Here is a 14,172-nt window from a genome sequence, read left to right as displayed (position 1 = left end):
TTGTGAGTTGGATTAAACTCTGCTGATTCGAAATTTTAATATTGTCAAAGATCAGTCTTCCGTTAAAAAAAGAAAAGATATTTTAGCGTTATTCCTCTAAATCGGGTCTCAAACTCACGTCAGCATCACGTGACTATTTGGACTTTCCCCCTTCGCTAAACCGAGCATGGGCGTGGCCAGGGCGTGACGCATCCGCCCATGGCCCGGGAGTTTGACAGCCATGCCCTAAATCGGGTCTCCAACCTTGGCAACTTTAAGACTTGTGGACTTCAACTCCCAGAGTTCCTCAGCCAGCTTTGAAATCCACAAGTCTTAAAGTTGCCGAGGTTGGAGACTCTTTCCCTAAATGCATTGCACGGATTTGAAATGCAGGAGGATGAATTAATGAATGAAATAAAAAAAATATTTTGTCGAGGGTGAATTGCTGTGGGACACCTGCTTCTTCCAGAGCCACCATCCAACTTTCACAGTGTGTTCTTTCTGGCATCGTCTCCTAACCCAGCTGTGTGACAGAAGTAGGCTTTCACAATCTGTATTGCTTTTGGTGTAATAAAAAGTCAAAAATTTGTTCAGAATGCGGCTGCGCGGGTGATAGAGAGAGCGACTCGTTGCTCCCATATAACACCTCTCCTGGGCAGGCTGCACTGGCTTCCGGTGGTCTTTCGGGTGCAATTCAAGGTGTTAGTTACCACCTTCAATGTGCTCCATGGCATAGGACCGGGTTACTTACGGGACCACCTGCTGCTACCGGCGACCTCCCATCGACCAATGCGCTCCCATAGGGAGGTTCTCCTCAGGGTGCCGTCGGCCAGTCAATGTCGGCTGGCGGCGCCCAGGGAGAGGGCCTTCTCTGTGGGGGCACCAACCCTCTGGAACAAGTTACCACCAGGTATCCGTCAACTCCCTGATCTTCGGACCTTTCGACGCGAGCTGAAAACATTTTTGTTTCAGCGTGCAGGACTGGCCTAGTGGGGTTTTAATAAGGGGTTTTATTGGTTTTAAGTTCTTCAACCAACTCTAAATTTTCCTTTTAAACTGGTCCTAAAAATTGTACTAACTGTCTTTACTTTGGCTATAAACCGCCCTGAGTCCTTTGGGAGAAGGGCGGTATAGAAATTGAAACAATAAATAAATAAATAAATAAATAAATAAATAAAAAGCTGAAAGGGAAATATCTATTATAGTATCACTCCTGGCACTCATATACAGTGGTGGGATTCAAGTAATTTAACAACCGGTTCTCTGCCCTAATGATATCTTCCAACAACCTCTTTGCCAAATTGCTCAGGAGGTTAACAACCGGTTCTCCCAAAGTGGTGCGAACTGGCTGAATCCCACCACTGGTCATATGGCACTGAGGCAGATGAAAAAGGAAATCAACTTTCTTCCCTTCTCTTCTTGGGAGTTAGACTAATCTCCCAACAGATAAACAAAACCAAACTTAATTTTAAATAAAGGAAATTAAAAGTGTAAAAATAAATGTTTAATTTGAAATATTAAAGTGAAAATATTCAGTGCTGATGAGAAATTATAGTGCTGCTTAAATTAAGATGAATAGCAGTTTGATTAAAAAAGAAAACTGCAACAGGAGAAAGTAGTACTCAGAGTCATAGGAGGTTTTGTCTAATATAAATAGACTTTCTCTATTTCGGTCTGTGAAAAGATACATATTTTTCATTATTATTATCACTATCATCATCACAAAAAGTTAACAAGAACATGTGCCAACATTCACATTAAAAATTCAGTTTCCTAATTCACACAGCATCTCTCCCTCAGGATGATGTCAGTTTTGAAATCTGCCTGAGAGGATGTATATTGGGAATGTCTTTAAGTTCTGCGAGATGGCAAAAAAATTACATTCCCACAACAGATACATTGAGTGTCTCTGAAGCTAACGGGGCATAAAAGAATTGAAGGGAGAAAGCCTGATCTTACAGATCTGATTTCATGAATAGAATGTATGCAGGGAAATGAAGATATATTTAATTAAAGAACATGAATAAAGGGTACTCTTGAATTGAGGTTATTACACATATATGAGGAACATAAAGCCAAGCTTGTTAATAAAGAATGTATTGTATACATTACTCTTGGCCACCAAAGCTTTAATAAGACAACAGTGAAACTTTTAGACAATTTAACAATTGAAAAATTGTATTCAAAGGTATGGTCTAAAAGCTATGGTTGAAAAAATAATGGATAGAATTTGAAATTGAAATATGTGAAAAAGAAGTCCTAAATGCTGTAAAAATGTTGAAAAATTGTAAAGCTATAAGAAAACTGTTAAAATATGGATGAAGTTTACTTACAGAGTACCTTTGTGACTTTTTAACTTCTGTGAAGACTTTCTGATGCTGAATATTGAAGAATGTATTCTCATAAAAAGGGATAATAGCATAAATAAATGCAATAACTAATGTGCACTTGGGAGAGTGTTTGGCAGAATACTGATGAAAGAATGGAAGAGTTAATAATGAGCAAATCTGGCCATATGCAAGAGGGGATGTAAAAACTAGGTCTTTGCTTTTCAACATGTCATTTAAAAAAGTATAGACGTGAAAGTTTATTGTATGCTTTGATTCAGAGGAAGCATATTGTAAAGTGAATAGATTTGATTAGCCCCTTGTATTGAATAGGTTTGGTTATGAAATTTTTGTGCAAAAATGGAGTTGAAAGTTGGTTGCTGAATGCATTAGAATAGAATAGAATAGAATTTTATTGGCCAAGTGTGATTGGACACACAAGGAATTTGTCTTGGTGCATATGCTCTCAGTGTACATAAAAGAAAAGATACGTTCATCAAGGTACAACATTTACAACACAATTGATGATCAATATATCAATATAAATCATAAGGATTGCCAGCAACAAGTTATAGTCATACAGTCATAAGTGGAAAGAGATTGGTGATGGGAACTATGAAACGATTAATAGTAGTGCAGATTCAGTAAATAGTCTGACAGTGTTGAGGGGATTATTTGTTTAGCAGAGTGATGGCCTTTGGGAAAAAACTGTTCTTGTGTCTAGTTGTTCTGGTGTGCAGTGCTCTATAGCGTCGTTTTGAGGGTAGGAGTTGAAACAGTTTATGTCCAGGATGCGAGGGATCTGCAAATATTTTCACGGCCCTCTTCTTGATTCGTGCAGTATACAGGTCCTCAATGGAAGGCAAGTTGGTAGCAATTATTTTTTCTGCAGTTCTAATTATCCTCTGAAGTCTGTGTTTTTCTTGTTGGGTTGCAGAACCGAACCAGACAGTTATAGAGGTGCAAATGACAGACTCAATAATTCCTCTGTAGAATTGGATCAGCAGCTCCTTGGGCAGTTTGAGCTTACTGAGTTGGCGCAAAAAGAACATTCTTTGTTGTCCTTTTTTAATGATGTTTTTGATGTTAGCTGTCCATTTGAGATCTTGCGATATGATAGAACCCAGAAATTTGAAGGTTTCTACTGTTGATACTGTGTTGTCAAGTATTGTGAGAGGTGGAAGTATGAGTACTTTATGGAAGTAAACATGCATAAGAATAAATAGAATACTTAGTGAATGATTCACCATTGATGGAGGATTAAGCTAGGGATGTGTAATGTCCTGTTGGTTTTTTAACATATTTATGATAAATATACAAGGAATTAGTGTGATGAGACGCATTGACTGAATATATACTGTTGTTTACAGATTATGTTATATTGGTGACTGAGAACTGAACAATTTGCAACAAATGTCAAGTACCCTGAATAACACAGTGAGAAGGAACTGAAAATTAATGTATCAAAGTCCAAAGTAATTACATGTTATGATAAATTGAATGATGTAATAACATATTTCCACGAAAATAAGCCCTAGCCTGATTTTTAGCATGCTCCTAATATAAGCCTTACCCCCCCTCCCCAAAATAATCCCAGTTAAAGTTGTCATCAGCCAGGTGGGTGAGCGGGCATGGCCAGCCCCGGAGGTGGTGAGGGCGTAAAGGCCGACAATGTCCAGCCACAGCCCACGCAATGCAGGTGAGTTAATTACCTGCCCAAGCAGCAGGTGGAAACATAGAATCTGGTGGGCTGGGGCAGGTAGGCAGTCGTGGGAGGCTCAACTTTGTGCAACGAACTGGCAGCACACGAACACAGAGGCATGGGGGGGGCAGGGGGAAGGCAGGCAATCCAGACTTTCCATGGGCAGTGGGAAAGCCGAGAGTCCATGGGCCAAAGCGGGTGAGCAACCATGGGAGGTTCATCTTGGTGTGGCGTTACTGGCAGCAGACTAACACTGTCAGTCCCCGCCACTCGCCACCTCTTGTGTGTGCATGGGGGTGGGGTGCCCAGCCAGGCTGATCACCCTGATATCATGTTTCCCCAAAATAAGCCCTAATGCTTATTTTGGAGCCCCCCAAAATATCAGACTGGGTCTTATTTTTGGGGAAACACAGTAATTATGCCTAAATGGTGAAAAAGTAGAGCAAATAGATGGATTTCTGTACCATTAGAATATGTTTATTAAAGTTGGGGAAATGGATGACAAATGGCCTATGTAGGTTTTTTTTTTTTCATTTATATCCCGCCCTTCTCCGAAGACTCAGGGCGGCTTACACTATGTCAAGCAATAATCTTCATCCATTTGTATATTCTATACAAAGTCAACTTAGTTGACCATGGTAATATGATAGGCATTATGTACATTGACTTCAGCAAAACTTTCAACCAAGTCTTCCTGAGATCCAAGTAAAGAAACTGAAAAAATCTAGGCTGGGCTCTGCTATCATCAGATAGATGTAAAGCTGATTGAACAAAGTTATCAGTGGAACTGAATGAAGATGGAAGGAGTGTAAGGGAATATACTAGAAGCTTCTATTTTTATCCCCTTCTGTTTTCATATTTAATAACATTTTAGATGAAAGGTTAGAAAATATGAATGAAAAGTTAAAAATTTGTTCCATTCATTCAATTATCTTTCTTGTGTATTGTCTTTCAAAAAGGCTGAGATTTTTGCCATCTCAGCCAAATTAGCCACTTTCAATATCCATTCTTCTATTGTAGGTAGTTCTTTTTTCTTCCAATACTGTCCTATCAGTAGTCTTGCCGCTGTTACTAAATGGATTGACTATATCCAAAATAGATATCAGACTAAGAGATATCAGACTGCCTTTGAATGATTAAGATGTATTATTTCTGATTGCTATGGGAGAGGTTAGGATTTGATGAGAACTGCAGGAGTATAACTGTGTTAGGAGGGAAAATTTTTAGCATATGTTTGTTTTATTTTTAAACTATACCTTGTGTTTGTTCCGGGAAGTCGGGGGGGGGAGGGTTTTTTTGAGGGGAGGGGGGGAAAGGGGGGGGAAAGCTTTTTTTTGTAAAAACTTTTTCAATTAAAAAAAAAATTATCAGATCTGCAGTTTACTAGAAAGAGAGGGAGGAACAAACAACCTAGTGAATGATACCAAGATATGGTTGGATCTTAACAAGCCGGAAGAATGAGCAGAAACCCGAACAATGAACTTCACAGGGAGCAAAGCAAAATCCTTTATTATGATAGGAAGACTCAAAGGCATGATGGAGAGACCATATTGGAAAACAGTACATGTAAAAAGGGTCTGCTTTCTTGGTCAGTCACAAGGTGAATATGGGGTCCATAGTGTGAGACAACTGCAAAAAAAGCCAACACAATTCAACAAAACATTCATCAAGAGAAATGACATTCCTCTCTGTTCTGCATTAGTCAGGTCATATCTACAATATTGTATTGCATTCTGGTTGCCACATTTTAGGAATAACACTGACAAAGAGAGCTTGTTCAAAAGAGAGCAACCCAGATGTTAAGGGATAGGAAGGAAAACAAGCAAATGGTTGGTAGTATTGGAAAAGAGAAAAGTGCAGGGAAATGTGATAATTGTTTTCAAGAATCTGAAATGCCTTACACAATGTAAGCTGCCCTGAGTCTTCGGAGAAGGGTGGGATATAATTTTTTTTTTTTTAAAGTGTTCTCATGTAGAACACAGGGCTGTGTTGATGGAATTGTTCCAGAAAACAGGACAAGAAATAATGAATTTAAATAACAAGGAAGTAGGTTTTGAGTGGGCATCAAGGAAAAAACTGTAACAGTAAAAGTTGTTAAAAAGTACAATAGACTATCTTGAGCTGGTGAATTCTTTTTTGAAGGTCTTTAATCAAAGGCTCATCTGTCAGCATGCAGTCACAGTGGACCCCTGTACTGTATCAGGAATTGGGCTGGATGATTTAAAAGAAATTCAGTTTTTACATTCTGTCATTTAATAAATATTTCTTCAGGGCACTAGATGGCCCCTGTGCTGCATTTTTAAAGAAAAAAAAATCCCTCTTCTTACTTCAACATCTGACAGTCTCAGTTTTTCTGTACCTGGGTTTGTTTTTTTGTAGATCTACGGGTGTGATTTTTAATGTATTCCTTCACTACATTAATTAAAATAAAATAAAAACAGAAACCAGCAGATTTGGAAGGAAGATATATCCCGTATCCCTATTATCATAGTACTTTCAGACATTTGTTTCTAAAACACTGGTAGTGATAATGCAGAGAATCTACTGAATGTGTTGCTATGAAAGTTGTTCGACTAATAGAAAAAAGAAATTGTGGCATAGTAATTCTTTAATAAATTGTTGAGCTGTTGACTCAGAAAACCAAATTGTCTGACTATTTTTTAAAATTTTGAGCTAAATATTGTGACCCAGCCACACAAACAATTCAAATGCAGGCAGTCATAGGTTCACTTTTCTGATGGATAAGCAGATATGACCACTCCATCCCTGTCATATGGCAAAGCAGTGCATTCATGCATTGCACTAAGTCAGAAAGTGGATTTGGTTTTGACTTAATATGATCTGTCAATTCTGGCTAAAGGTTTAATCAATTGTCACTGACCAATTAAAAAAAGAACCACTACCCCACAAAAATTCTGGGATATCAAGTGAAAATCATAATAAAACTAAATAATTATAAACTTGATATGATTAAAATATGCATTTTACAAATACTAAAGCAAAACTGGATGAATTGATTAATGACTTATTACTAGCTGGAACTAGGCACACTTTGTAATATTTAAATTCAGCCACAAGCTTGCCAAAATCTAAAATGCTTGCTAATTTTTTTGCAAAGCAGGAATGGGAGCATCTATTTTCATCCCACACTGGTAATACTGATCAAAAAGAGTGTGGATTTCACTCTCAGTCTCAGACTCTCGTATCAAAAGTAGATTTCCACTCTATTCAGTTGCTAAACTAATTTGTGTGAGTGTGTACAGTACCATATGACTTTAAACTACCTTTCTTTACAATGGGAGCACCCAGATATGTTGGATTATAGTCCCATAATCTTTTAGCCACCATGGCGAAAGGAAGGATGGGCAAAATTTTGGTAAATATTATTTTAAGCAATGAAGAGAACTGGGGAATCATAGAAGGGTAAAGCAAGAAAAGCAATTCACATAATATATAAACAGGAAATTAGTTTTCTCCTGGACTGCAGTTCAATTGGTTGAAGAAAGTTGGCAGTGTAAAAAAAAATTAAAGTGAAGTTACTTAAGATATTCTAGTCAGAGGTGAAAATTACTAGAAAACAAAGACAAACTTATCTCCTTTATCAGTTTATAGTGCATAATATCCCTTTTTGGTGAGATGCCCCTTTATTCAAAGAGATGTTCAATAAAAAAGCTCTTTTAGGAACAAAAGTTGCTCTGTCACCATGGTTTACAAATCAAACCAGTGTAACCATTTACAAGTCAGTGTAAATGAATTCAAAATAATAAATCACATTCCAGGAAAGTGATTGAGGTGTATTTGGTCTGTCCCACAGTTCTGACAAAGTTTGGTTTAATTGGCTTGATTCATATAGTAGATGAAAATACGGTAGAGCCTCTGGGTCTCAGTATCTTATGCAAACCCATAGAACTGATTTAAAACAATTGAGACCACAGCCATGTGATGACAGAATTGCAGCTGAGAAGTACATTAGAAGTTGTAACTGAATTCTTTCTAAGCAAAATTAGCATATTAAAGAAAAATCTAGTAGAAAATACTCTTTCCTGACAACTTTATTGTGTGAATAGTGTTTTTCTTTATTTTGATGGAAATAGAACGGTTTAGTATAGAACCAGGCTTATTTGTTTTAGTATACCAGTAATAATCTGATTGTTTATAATGTAAACTACATTATGACTTTGCACAATTTGTGAATCCAGCTTTCCTGTACCACAAATAGCCCAACTGAATTAAGCATCTTTATTGGTAATTTTGGGTGAAATAACCACATGACTAATATATTTAAATATATTCATTAATTGTTCCATATTGGTCAGGGGAACTGACCCTTATTTTGTGACATAATCTCAACCAACTGCATTCTAGCCAGGAATGCTATAGTAGACTGGCCACGTAACCCTGTATGTTTGATGAACTTTCCATATGGAAAATGCCACAAGACAGTAAATATCCTAAATGTGTCAGTGCTTTGTATATATTTCCTAATTGGTGGGATGTGAGTAATAGTCTGTAAGATAGTTTTTAGACAATTAAAGATTCTAGATTACATAAAATAACATGAATATGTTTCAAAAAATGGCCTGTGATTGTACTTTAGTACAGTAGTCAAAATATACCAAAACATGTCAACACTGCCTTTACTATTAGCAGGAAATGGTGCTGGTATGATGGAAGTTGATAGCCTAGGCCCTAGACTATATTTCTCTGCATGAAACTCTTAATTGACCAAACCTATGGTAGGTGGGACATATCAATATGTGGCCCATCTGGTGTCAACTATGGCATAGGAATACAATGAATGAATGAACGAACGAATCATAAAACTTAAACGGCAAGCATGCAGTAGATCTGAATGAAGGTGGTTTGATCTTGAGGAATGGAATTTATGAATACACTTACAGATACCATGATCATGTATGGCAGCGGGCCAGATGCATCACATACAGGCCACGCCCACCCCAGCTCCACGAAAAACATTGCGAAACGTTAGTTGATGGCAACATGACGCGGCGAGTTTGACACCTGTGATGTATGGAAAAGTGTAGGTTAAATGAATGAAAATATGTGTCAAATAATTGGCATAACTAGACTAATGTTGGTTTATAATGAAAGTAAGAATTAATAGATTTGAAATTAAATCTTAAATACCAGTGCGATGAGAATATTTTTCTATATCACAGTATATAGGTAAGTTGTAGCAATGAGATTGCTTAGATACAATAAAACTAATCAGTGGAAAATGCTTTACAAATTGTTGGCTTCTGATAACGTTATTTGTTTATTTTGCTTTCAGTAAAAAAAAGTATCAGAAAATTATAAATAAAACTTGGTTAGAAAATCAGGAATATACATATACATAAGAGCCTGTTTAATGCTAGAAGCTGTGAGTTCTAGTCCTGGGGACAAAGCCAGCTGGGTGATTGGGCCAGTCTCTTTCTCCTAGTCTTAGAAAGTAGGCTATGGCAAGCACTTCTGAAAATCTTGCCAACAAACTTTCAGTTACCCAGAATCAAGGCTAACTTGAAGGCACATACATGCATACATTAAAGTGAAAATATTCCTTTATTCTACTCTGTGGTATAGTTATTGATCAAAAGAGATTATTTTACCTTAGATATTAATACACTAATACTGCCTATCTGGTTATATGACTAATAAAGGAGTTTCTTCCCACAGAACTACTGATGACCAATTTGTACAGCTAAAAGGAACAAAGCTAATATAGGCCATGTTCATCTGAAAGAAGCCACTCCCAGGAATGAGTCATAGTATGTGATATTTAACAATAAACATAAGAGAATGGGCAGAAGAAGCAATGGAGCAGAAGAAAAATTGAGCTATTTTGTATTTATTGTAGCAGTTTCTGCCATCTTATGTAAACATTCTCTTTTTGTGTGTATGTATCTATATACATTAATGTCTATATATAGCTTCAGTGAATAACAAAATAGTTGAAAGGAATGATGTAGTTGTCCACCCACTGAAAAATAAAAGTAACTGGCATGGCCAATCCCTGTGTAATAATTTTTATTAATAAAATATTAGATTTTTATTAATAAAATATGCTTTCTCTCATCTACTATTGTTTGAGACGGCTGTGAAGCTTACTGAAATCGTTCACATATATGGATCCTGTAAAAAGATTGGATTTTGTGAGTTAATAGTTGAAAGTGACTGCTCAACATTTTTTGAATTTTTTGCCTCCCAAAATAGCTGGGGGAGAAAGCCTCTAAAATGGCTGTGGGGGGAAGCCTTTGCCTCCCAAAATGGCTGTGGGGGGGGAAGCCTTTGCCTTCCAAAACGGCTGGGGGGGGGAACCCTCTAAAACAGCTGGGAGGGGGTGAAAAAGCCTCACCTCCCAAAACAGTGCTGTCAGACCTGAAAATCAGCTGGCTGGGGGGAAGCGTGTGTGCATGCACAGTGGAGTTGAGCTGGGCGATGGCTCACGTGCCCGCAGAGACAGCTCTGTGTGCCACCTGTGGCACGCGTGCCATAGGTTCACCACCACGGTTTTAGGCATTATTATACTACACAATTTTCAATTCCACATAGGACAATGTTTAAACCGCTTTGATGTGACTTTCTGAAGGTCACCATATTCTAGTCTCAGTTATTCAATCAAAGTCAAGCTAAACATCTAAAACCAAGGAGGGGGGGGAAATAGTTTTCTAATATACCGTATTTTTTGGTCTATTAAACAATAAAATTTGGACAATAAACACAAGACAAATAGGCTGAAAAACAGCTTCTATCCCAGAGCAGTAACTATGTTGAATTCTACTATATAGTGCAATATTAATGCAATATCAGTGGTTTTCAATTGAATTGTGTAAAATGTGAAGGATGTGTGTTTTTTGTTTTATTTGTAGTTTTCTTATGTATGATATACACTGAAGATGGCATTTAATTTTGTTCTACGAGGTGCAATGACAATAAAGTAAACTTTATAAGACGCACTTCCCCCACCCCCCCAAAGTGGGTGGAAATGTCTGTGCATCTTATAGAGTGAATGTCAAAGCCCCACCCAACCACCAGCCCCCACCTTTCGGCCTCTGCCTCCCAGAAATGTGCCTCCTTGCAGCTAACAGCAAACAGCCTGGTCAGCTTCAGCACAGCCTGATTTAGCACGAGCAGCTGATTGGCGGTTGGATCGGTCTCCCAGAATACCACCACTCAGGTGTTTCAGGCTGCAGGGATCGCCACCGCCCATTGCTGCCATTGCTGCCATCGCCTATTGCAGCCTACACATGCCCCATTTTTGGCCTCCACACATCCCATTTTTGGCCTCCATGCGTCCTGTTTTTGGCCCAGTTCAGGCAGCGGGAATCATCCCCGCCTATCGCCACCGATCCCCGCAGCCTGGAACAGCTGATAGGTGGTATTCTGGGAGGCTGATCCAACCACCAATCAGCTGCTCGTGCTAAATCAGGCTGTGCTGAAGCTGACCAGGCTGTTTGCTGCAAGGAGGCAAATTGATGGGAGGCAGAGGGAGATTATTTTCTCCCCCCCCTTGTTTTCCTCCTCTAAAGCTAATGTGCGTCTTATAGTCTGGAGTGTTTTATAGTCCGAAAAATACAGTACTTGAATACCTAGCTAATTATTGTAATCCTATTGTGTCTTCATTTTGTTATCAAACTTATTTGACTGATCTATGAAAAATCAATTAAGAGTTTTAGGACAATGTGTCCCTAAAGACAATGACACTTTTTGCTGAATCGCCCTGTGGTCCATATGCGATTCTCTATATGGAAGAATAGCTGGGAATAGTTTAGTTTCCTGATTGGAATCTAAAATAGCAAGAATCTTGAACAGTTTGTTTTGTCCCCTATGGCATTCATCATCTGTGTCAGTAGACAAGCTGTCTTCTTCCACTGGCCTGTTTTCTTCCACAGTGCAAAGCCACTCTGATGTGATCCCTGTACAGAATGTACATTTCTATGCAGTATCCAGGCAAGTAATTGGCATATCCTGGATTAATATAGCTCAAGGGTTTGGGAGCTATATGGCCTCTTATTCATTTTGACTTCACAAGCATATAATTTTTCAGCAAGATCAGGTAAATCTCTGTCCAGAAGAAATTGAGGGTATTACAGCTATGACTAATTCACTGCGCAGTGACTCACCCAGTGATGCATCATCAGAAACCTCCCAGACAAACTAGCATTTCAGTTAACACACTGTTTTTAAAAAAAATCTCAATCTGATTGAATCCCAGAATTTATTTCCCTCCTGGGAGTTGCATGAAACAGTAAGTTTCATACATATGTATCTACATATCAGATGCTATTTCCCCACCCCTGTTCCCATTTTTTACTCTCAAGTCTGAATGTCATAAACTGATGTGCATATTTTTAATATACAGATGGTAAAATCTCACATTTTGATCAAGTGGTTTGGAAAATATTTGAGCCTCAGCAATTCCTTATAAAATCAATACTTTGAATCTGGCAATAAATACTGGATATTGTAGATACCTTTCAAACAGACTCAGTGCTAATTATAACAACAATGACAAAAAACCCTGGCTATCCTTTCCCTGCAGGGACATGCTCCCCCACCCCCAGCTGCTGAATGCTTCAGCAGGAGTGACTCTGGTGGGTGGGGGAGAGATTTTTTCATGTTTTCTCTACCTCTTATACTTCAGGGAGTCGTGGGGGGGGGGCAGAAGGTAGTCTAGTCTCTTCTTTTATGTCTTTTTTATTATTACATTGCATAAGCTTAAAGTGTACAAAAGAATAAAGAAAAATAATAAAAATGATAAAATGAAAAATCAAAGTTATTAAAAATGTTGTGAAAGGGAATTTTGGTGGGAGAAACTACCTTTTTAGGGGAGAAATCATCAGGGGTCTACTGCATCCATTGCAGTTAGGGACAAGTATATATTGGAACTACAAAGCACAATATTAATGTTCAAATAAAGAACATGAAAGGAATTATTGCTGTCTAAGACAACCAAAAAAATCAGCAATAATGGAACGTGCACTGTTTCATATTGGACACAAGATTCAATTCGAAAGCACACAAGTACTCCCAATCATGTCAAATTATCTGTGCAATTACATAGACAGACTATCAGGATTAATGAACATTTCAATAACTTCAACAGGAAGTAGGAGAATTTGAAAATCAACAAAGCATGGATTTCAGCTTTATGCTATGACAAGACTAAATGGCTGCCCTCGAACACCTCTAATGAAAGGAAACTGAGTAATTGGCTCCACAGTCAAATATGGTCAAAGGCTTAGGTTGTGTAGATCAGGGCTGTCAAACTCATGGCCAGTGGGCTGAATGCGTCATGCGCTGGCCGCTCCCACACCTGGTTTAGCAAAGGGGGGGGAAAGTCACGATACGTCACATGATGTCGCCGTGATTATGTGAGTTTGACATCCCTGGTGTAAATCATTATAAATACAATTCAACATAGACTGAATCCTTATTATTTGATCTGTTTTTCAGCTGACTTCTCTTTGTAATTTCACGTGAATTATAAATAGTAATAAGGATAACTTAAAATCTGAAAGACACAACACAGAAGAATCATCATGGCGCTAAACAGGAATCTCCCAAGTCCACTTTCTCAGAATAACTCTCCAGCAAGAATAGGAACCAGAAATGGTATATTTAAATGCAATCTACTCGGACAATCCAAAGGGATGCTGTAGATGACAGATTCAAATGTTTCAGAGGAATCCAGCAGCATCAGCGAGAAAACATTATTCTTACCCTGTTCCAAGCTTTTAACCTATCTTCAGTTGGATTCATTCCAGATTTACTACCAAGGCCTTTCCAGTTTTTACCCCACTCATTTCCATCCCAAAACCTAAGGAGTTATTTGGCTCTATTCCTGAAAGAGAATGCTTAAGATTAGATTTCTTTAGTACAGACTTCAAAAATGATTTGACAGACATAAGGTACTTTGGATTTCATGTGTGAAGAGCATTTTCCTGCTATAAATTAACAGCTGCTGTTTTTCTGGTTCTATCATGAGCCCAAATAGGAATATTATACAGTACTTCAATGGTCAGACTTCATCCTAATAAGTGTAGTCCAAAATCTTCCTATTAATCTTCCTAATAATCTTCTAAATGACAGTTACTGACATTGATGGGCAGTTCTACAATTGCTATGAAAGGTACAAAGTCCTGAGCATCTTCTGACAGATTA

The sequence above is a fragment of the Ahaetulla prasina genome, chromosome 6 (genome assembly GCF_028640845.1).
Source record: "Ahaetulla prasina isolate Xishuangbanna chromosome 6, ASM2864084v1, whole genome shotgun sequence".
NCBI lineage: Eukaryota > Metazoa > Chordata > Lepidosauria > Squamata > Colubridae > Ahaetulla > Ahaetulla prasina.
Note: the sequence above shows the minus strand (reverse complement) of the source record.